This window comes from Trichomycterus rosablanca, chromosome 4, assembly GCF_030014385.1.
Source record: "Trichomycterus rosablanca isolate fTriRos1 chromosome 4, fTriRos1.hap1, whole genome shotgun sequence".
In the NCBI taxonomy this organism is placed as follows: domain Eukaryota; kingdom Metazoa; phylum Chordata; class Actinopteri; order Siluriformes; family Trichomycteridae; genus Trichomycterus; species Trichomycterus rosablanca.
In genome coordinates, this window is record NC_085991.1 from 6,144,208 (window position 1) to 6,152,335 (window position 8,128).

The window sequence follows — 8,128 nt, forward strand, 5'->3', positions numbered from 1 at the left end:
GGATTCTGTAGTGTGCTGGAGGCCAGTGTAAGGATGCCAAAACTGGAGTAATGTGCCCTCTCTTCTTCATACCAGCATTTTAAACTAGTTGTAGACGAGCAAGAGATCCTTCGTTAATTCCAAAATAAAGTGGATTGCAGTGATCTAATCTCGATGTAACAAATGCATGATCACTAGATTACTAGTCTTGGTCAAGCTACACTCCCTTTATGTTGAAGTGAAAGGGATGAAGACCTTGTAGGGACGTGTCCATTTAAGACTTTCAAAACCATCAATGCCATTTTATACTGGATTCTGTAGTGTACTGGAAGCTGGTGTACTCTGGAGGACGCCAGAACTGGAGTAATGTGTCCTTTCTTTTCATACCAGCATTTTAAACCAGTTGTAAACAAGCAACAGATTCTTCATTAATTCCAAAATACAGTGGATTGCAGTGATTTAATGTACGTAGATGTAACAAAGCCATGATCACTAGTGTCAGAAACATGGACGCATAGTAGAAATTTTGAGAATTGGATGAAACAAGATGACAATGCAAAGAGTTTGGGTGTACTTTGATGAAATTTTTAATTTTGTGTTGTTTAGATTGCAACTCAATAGAAATTTACATTAATTAAACAATACAGATTATTTATTCGGATAGACTGCTATTAGAAATATGCAAAAAGAATAGTATTTTATGTCTGGATGCTTTATCAAAACCCAGATTCAACTGAATTGAATCAAACCTCCCGTTACTGCTGTGTAATTATGAAATTAGAGAGGAAAACAACAATCTTTCCCAGAGAAACAAAGACCAGAAGAAGTGTCATTTACTTGGCGGAATATTGTAAATGACCCTGACAGGTCTAAAATTATATCCCGATGAAAGATATCATTACTTTATTACTAAATCTAACGTGATTTATTAGCATCGCTCGCATCCCGCCAGCAGAAGCCTTCCAACAACACAGAAATATGAAATCATTATGCTAATTCATAGAACCATGTATGAGCATGATGTTAAGGTTTAATTAAAAACTGTCAATTGCATTTTTCCATCACTTCTTGCAAGATCTGCATGATTTATTGGATAATCTTTGTTTTGTTGTCTTCTTTTTAATATGTTGCATTTAGTTATGTCCTCTTGTCGCAGGTTTACCGTATCATTTGTCAGCGCGGGTCCTATAAGACATCGTCTTTACATTTGTAATGCACTCCTGATAGATAGAGACAGTCGTGCACTGTGATGCCGGGGATTATGTATGTTCTGAATCCTACTTTTATTGACAGATCTGTTAGTACTATTAAAAACTATTGTATTTAATCAGGAAACAAAACATATTCATGGAATAGATCTACAACCCCAAATCAGAAAAAGTTGGGACAGTATGGAAAATGCTAATAAAATAAGAACACAGTGTTCCTTACATTTACTTTGACTTTTGTTTCATTGCAGACAGTTTGAACCTGAGATATTTCAAGTTTTGTCTGATCAACTTCATTTCCTTTGTTAATAAACATCCATTCCATTCCACAATTTTAGGCCTGCAACACATTCCAAAAAAAGTTGGGACAGGGGCAATTTAAAGCTAGTAATGAGGTGAATCAACTAAATAATGATGTGATTCCAAAAAGGTGATGTCAACAGGTGATTGTAATCATGGTTTGGTACAAAAGCAGCATCCAGGAAAGGCTGAGTCTTTGATGAGCAAAGATGATCAGAGGATCTCCAGTTTATCAACAAATGTGTGAGAAAATGATTGAAATGTTTAAAAACAATGAACCTTAAAGAAAGATTAGAAGGGATTTGCATATGTAAAGGCCAAGGGCGCAAACTTAAGCTGTACGCATGTAATCTTCGATCTTGGATCATCACACAGTGGAAACGTGAGTTGTGGTCAGATGAATCAGCATTCAACATTGGTCTGTTTTGGAAAAAATGAATGCTGTGTGCTCCGGACCAAAGACGTCCAAAGTCCAAAAGCCAGGGTCTGTCATGGTATGGGGCGGTGTCAGCGCCCTTGGCAAAGATCATTTACACTCCTGTGATGGCAGCATTAATACAGAAAATACATTGAGATCTTAGAGTAACTGCCTTTAAGTGCTGCCTTTAAGATGTCATCTTTTCCAGGGACGTCCATGCATTTCTCAACAAGACAATGCAAAACCACATGCTGCACACATTACAGAGGCATGGCTGCGGAAGAAGAGGGTACGGGTACTGGACTGGCCTGCCTGCAGTCCTGACCTGTCCCCAATAGAGAATGTGTGGAGAATTTTGAACTGAAAAATGGGACGACGACCCCGTACTGTTGCACATCTTAAGATGTGTTTGCAGGAAGAACGAGACAAAATAAAAGCTGAAACACTAAATCACTTGGTATCCTCGGTTCCAAATGTCTTTTAAGTGTGGTGAAAAGGAATAACAACATTACAAAGTGGTAAATGCTTTACTGTCCCAACTTTTTTTGGAATGTGCTGCAAGCTAAATGGATTCCAAACCAAAAAAACAAACCCTCTGCTCTTTATGCACATTATTCTGAGCAGAGCTGCCAGGATAAAAGAAACAACTGTATAATATATACAGATGTTGGTAGAACTGGATTCCAGTATGTGATAAATATTGCACAGATTTAATTAGGAGGGTAGCACTGTCGCCTCACAGCAAGAAGGTCCTGGGTTCGATTCCAAGGTGTGAACGTGTGCCCTGCGATGAACTGGCGCCCTGTCCAGGGTGTTTCTGTGTGCCTTGCGCCAACTGAGAGCAGGGATAGGCTCCAGTACCCCCTGCGACCCTGATTAGGATAAGCGGTTTAGAACGTGAGTAAATGAGTGAGATTGAATTAGGAAGGATTAACCTGATCCTACCTCAGAAGCCTGTTGATCTTTAATATATGTGCATTTTTATTGAAGAGACGTGACTCTGATGTATCCTGATGTATCATTTACCTGTAAGTTCTAGCATTTGTCCTTGGTGAGGAATTAAAACAATAAGGCGGGTAATATTGGGTGGACTTGGCGCAGTTGTTGAACAAAGGGACGCGCGTATGCTAATGAAAGGTAGAACCTCAGAGCAGCCTTTGGCCCGGCTGCTTCTCCTGGCCGTGTGATTTAAGAGTCGCTCTCTTGACTGTGACAGTGCGGTATTTCTATCACCCCGATTATAACTCGCCGTGATTATTCAACTCCAATAGTGCTGGCCCCCAACTGCATTTGGCCCAAACGTAATATCTCTCATGCATACATTATCCATCTTCCTTATTATCCACAATCGTTTCAGAATTAAATTCCGGTCCCTCCAATACGGGCGCGGAGAGTCGACTGCTCCGTGGCGTAGTCAAAGGTTAAGATAGCAATCAAAGGCACCTCAGCTATGTAGCCAGACACTTTAATATTTGCCAAGCAGATAATTGTGAGAGGACATAATATTTTTCTCTGTGCCCGTGCCCTGATTACCCCAAAGGCAGCGCACGGTTGGACAGCGTGGAGAGGAAAACTAGCACAAATGGAAATAATGAAGATCTTGCTGAAAAGAAAAACAAGAGGTTCATCTACACTGAGAGGAAAGAAGCTGATGTTCCTGATGAAAAGACTTCCAGTACAGAATATTAGAAATGTGCTCGCTTACTTCTGTCTTATGAAGCTAAAATTTTATCTCACTGATTATTGCGGGTTGGACTTAAATGAAATCTAATTCTTTTTTTTGGAAATAGAAGGGACTATACACTGATCAGCCATAACATTAAAACCACACTCACTGTCCATTTTATCAGCTCCACTTTCCATATAAAAGCACTTTGTAGTTCTACAATTACTGACTGTAGTCCATCTGTTTCTCTACATACCTTTTTAACCTGCTTTTATTCAATGGTCAGGACCACCACAGAGCAGGTATTATTTAGGTGGTGGATCATTCTCAGCACTGCAGTGACACTAACATGGTGGTGGTTTGTTAGTGTGTGTTGTGCTGGTATGAGTGGATCAGACACAGCAGTGCTGCTGGAGTTTTTAAACACCTCACGGCCACTGCTGGACTGAGAACAGTCCACCAACCAAAAATATACCAGCCAACATCGCCCCGTGGGCAGCGTCCTGTGACCACTGATGAAGATCTCAAAGATGATCAATCAACTCAAACAGCAGCAATAGATGAGCGATCGTCTCTGACTTTACATCTACAAGGTGAACCGACTAGGCTGGAGTGTCTAATAGAGTGGACAGTGAGTGGACACTATTTAAAAACTCCAGCAGCGCTGCTGTGTCTGAGCTACTCGTACCAGCACAACACACACTAACACACCACCACCATGTCATTGTCACTGCAGTGCTGAGAATCATCCACCACCCAAATAATACCTGCTCTGTGGTGGTCCTAAAAAAGTATGTAGAGAAACAGATGGACTACAGTCAGTAATTGTAGAACTACAAAGTGCTCCTATATGGTAAGTGGAGCTGATAAAATGGACAGTGAGTGTAGAAACAAGGAGGTGGTTTTAATGTTATGGCTGATCAGTGTATTTGTTTTGAAAAGGCATGGTAGATAGTGCTGCACCTCACAGCAAGTAGGATCCGGGTTCAGTTCCAAAGCCGGGCGGATAGGGTCCAAAGATGTATGGTCAGGCCAATTGGAGCTACTAGAAATAGCTCTGAGTGATTGTGTGTGCCCTGTAATGGACTGACGATTTGTCTGGGGTGTGTCCTACCTTTTTGACCAGTGAATCAGACCCACAGCGACCCTGATCAGGATAAAGTGGTGGTAGAACAGACCATAAATGCATGAATGTTGGAAATAAATACCTTAGATACATTTTTGGCATTTTGCAGATGCTTTAATACAATACTGTGACAGTATACAGTCTAAGCAATTGAGGTTTAAGGGCCTTGCTTAAGGGCCCAACAGTGGCAACATAGCAGAGGTGGGGCTTGAATCAGCAACCTTCTGATTACCAGTTCAGTACTGGCCTGAAAAATGTTCATTTATTAAATATATATCAAACATTATTTTCTTGACCCTGATTGGCCGTTAACTGATTTACAAGACAAAGCAGTCAAGGTCCTCTAAACAGTCGTGTTGGGGTGTAACGTGGGGTGTAACGTGGGGCGTAATCACCACTCACCAGCATTCTAGAAAGATCGGCTGCTGGAAACGCACAGGATCGCCCTCATGCTGCAAGCTGTTATGCATCAATCTATCAGGACCCCTGATCTGCATTCCGATTCAGGAACGCTTCCATCCACCGCCCTTCGAAAGCGGCGCGGCCGCCGGAACACGCGATAAATCCGTCTCTTTTGAACCCTCTTGATATGCAATTCTTAAGCTGTCAGGAGCACTTCAGATCCCGGGAAGGCTTTTGTAATGCATGTCGATTATCTTTGTTGGCCGGCGTGTGTGGAAGCTTAGACTCGAGGCATCGCTCCTGCATGGGGACAATGCAGAGGAAAAGGACTGGAGATGTTCCCCTCTTGTGAAATCTGGAGTAGGATTGTCATCAGTAACGATTGACGATAAACGGGGATCAGTGTAAAACCAAATTACATCCAGCATGTGTTACTAGAGTACCATATGTAAATAATAATAGTGCAACAATAATTTATAGACAGCTAATTCTGGTTATGTACATTTTGGACCAAATTAGTCATCACAGTGCAGTTATATTTCTCTGTTTACATCAGAGACTTACAGCGTATCTCCAGAAAAGAAATCATCTTTAAAATGCCATCTTTATCTAGGATTCACAATAATGAACCTACGTATCAAATGAAATCAAATTGATTCAACATCATTATTAACAAGGACGCTCGGGTGGCATGGCGGTAATGCTCGCTAGCCCACCAGTGCTGCGATCTGGAGCTCTCTGGTCTTTACACTGCATCAAAGACCACACCCACTTTTTAAGTCCGGTCTATTCCCACGCAGCAGACTAGTTGCCAATTTTGTCCGCTGCAGGTACTGCCAATTGTGCTCACTAGGGTGCGCCAACCCGACCGGTAGCATAGCTGATATTCGAACTCGGAGAGTGTCAGATTCATTTTTATTAAATTACACAGTTTTTATTGTTTATGGTTTTATGTGTGAAGAAGTGAAGTATTGTTTTATTATTACAGTGCTATTGTTTTATTCACACACACACAAGAAATATTTACACAACGCGTCGACAAATAAAAATCACAGCTGGTTGCTATAAGTAACCCTATAAGTAACCACAGTCAACAAAAAGGCCGTTACCCATAACATAAGACCATAGCAGTCTCACTAATAGGCGGTAGATGTAACATCCCTCTTGCTTTAACTATGAGGTCCCTCCCCTCTAGGACCTGCCGGCCAATCCTCAAGCAGGAGAAACTAGAGCGGGCATTCAAACACACACAACAATAACATTCATATGGCCATACCATTCAGTGTACACATTCATACACAATTCATAATGCATAAGCAGCATTCAGCTAGCTTTATTTATTACTCTGTTCTTTTCTGGTATCTTCAGGTACCTTACACACAACAAAGTCCCGGACCAACTCCGACCTCCGCCGACACCTGGATCATCTCCCAACAACAGGTAAGTACCTATTTATTGATTTACACTACTTACATTGGATACCTAAGTCTAGTCTTGGTGATGTGTAAGGAGTACTTACATCATCACAAAATATATAAGGACATTTTGTACAGGGCTTGTGCTGTTAAGTGCAGTTGTGTGTGGTTTGGGACACAACCGAAATGCTGGGTGTTCTGGGTTATCTTTCAAGCACTTTCAGTTTGAATAGTCACGAATCATCATAGTGTCTATTATTTTTAATGAGTATGTACTGTATGTAATAATGTTCATAAACAACTTAAAAAACTCCTTAGACATCAAACAGTACAAAAGGACTAGAATTAGATTTAGCGGCTCAAGACTAGTGTAGTCTCACTTTAATACAATCGATGCTCTCAGTCTGTGTCTCAGACCTGAACACGGCGGGGACCGTCACTGTCGGTGTGTACACCAGAGGAAGCTCTGATTACGAGACAAAGCCGGAGTCCTCGGCGGCGGCGCCCGCTGCTCCCTCATGCGTCTAAATACAGCGTCGCCTAATTACTCACACCATTAGTTTATTGCTTTTATATATTTGTTGGCGATTAGCCATGGAGTTAAAGTCCATCCGGCGAAAGCTTAATTACTTCAATCAGTGCCTGTGTGTACAGACACACTCATAAATACACACACTAGTACACACCGTGTGATACTAATACATTCCTGAGAAGGCTTCCCACAAGACCCTGAAGTATAGTATGTCTGTGGGGTGGCGCAGTGGCTCAGTGGGTAGCACTGTCGCCTCACGGCAAGAAGGTCCTGGGTTCGATCCCCAGGCGGGGCGGTTCAGGTCCTTTCTGTGTGGAGTTTGCATGTTCTCCCCGTGTCTGTGTGGGTTTCCTCTAAGAGCTCCGGTTTCCTCCCACAGTCCAAAAACATGAAGTCAGGTTAATTGGAGACACCGAATTGCCCTATAGGTGAATGGGTGTGTGTATGTGTGTGTGTGTGTGTGTGCGTGTGTGTGTCTGCCCTGCGATAGACTGGCGCCCCGTCCAGGGTGTAACTGTGTGCCTTGCGCCCATTGAAAACTGGGATAGGCTCCAGCACCCCCAATCACCCCACCCCCGTGACCCTAATTGGATAAGCGGTACAGTATTTCTATAGCTGGGCACTGATGCTGGTTAAGATGCTGGTTCATCTGATGTTCAGGTTCATTCCAAAGCTGTTCAGGTCACTGGAGTTTCTGTATGTCTTGATAGATCTTGCTTTGCGCACTGGGGCACAGTCATGGACCTTCCCTAAACTGTTGCTACAAACATGGAAACATATGATTTCCTTTATAATTGATTTATTACACCTGTTAGCAATTGTGTGGCTGATTAGCATACAGTGACCCTTAAACCTTGGCCATATGAGAAGCTGCAATAAATCCCATAGTACCACCTTACTACAGCAACTTGATGTACCCACAGCAGGCGGAACTTGTCATAAAGTAAGCGATAACAACGCCTAAACATTATGATTGGTCAATTTTACTGTCATTTGAAATTGACCTTTTATTAAATTACTATTTCTCGACCTTAAGGTTGTAAAATTATATTGAATAAGGAGACAAAGAAGCTTCTTTAAAT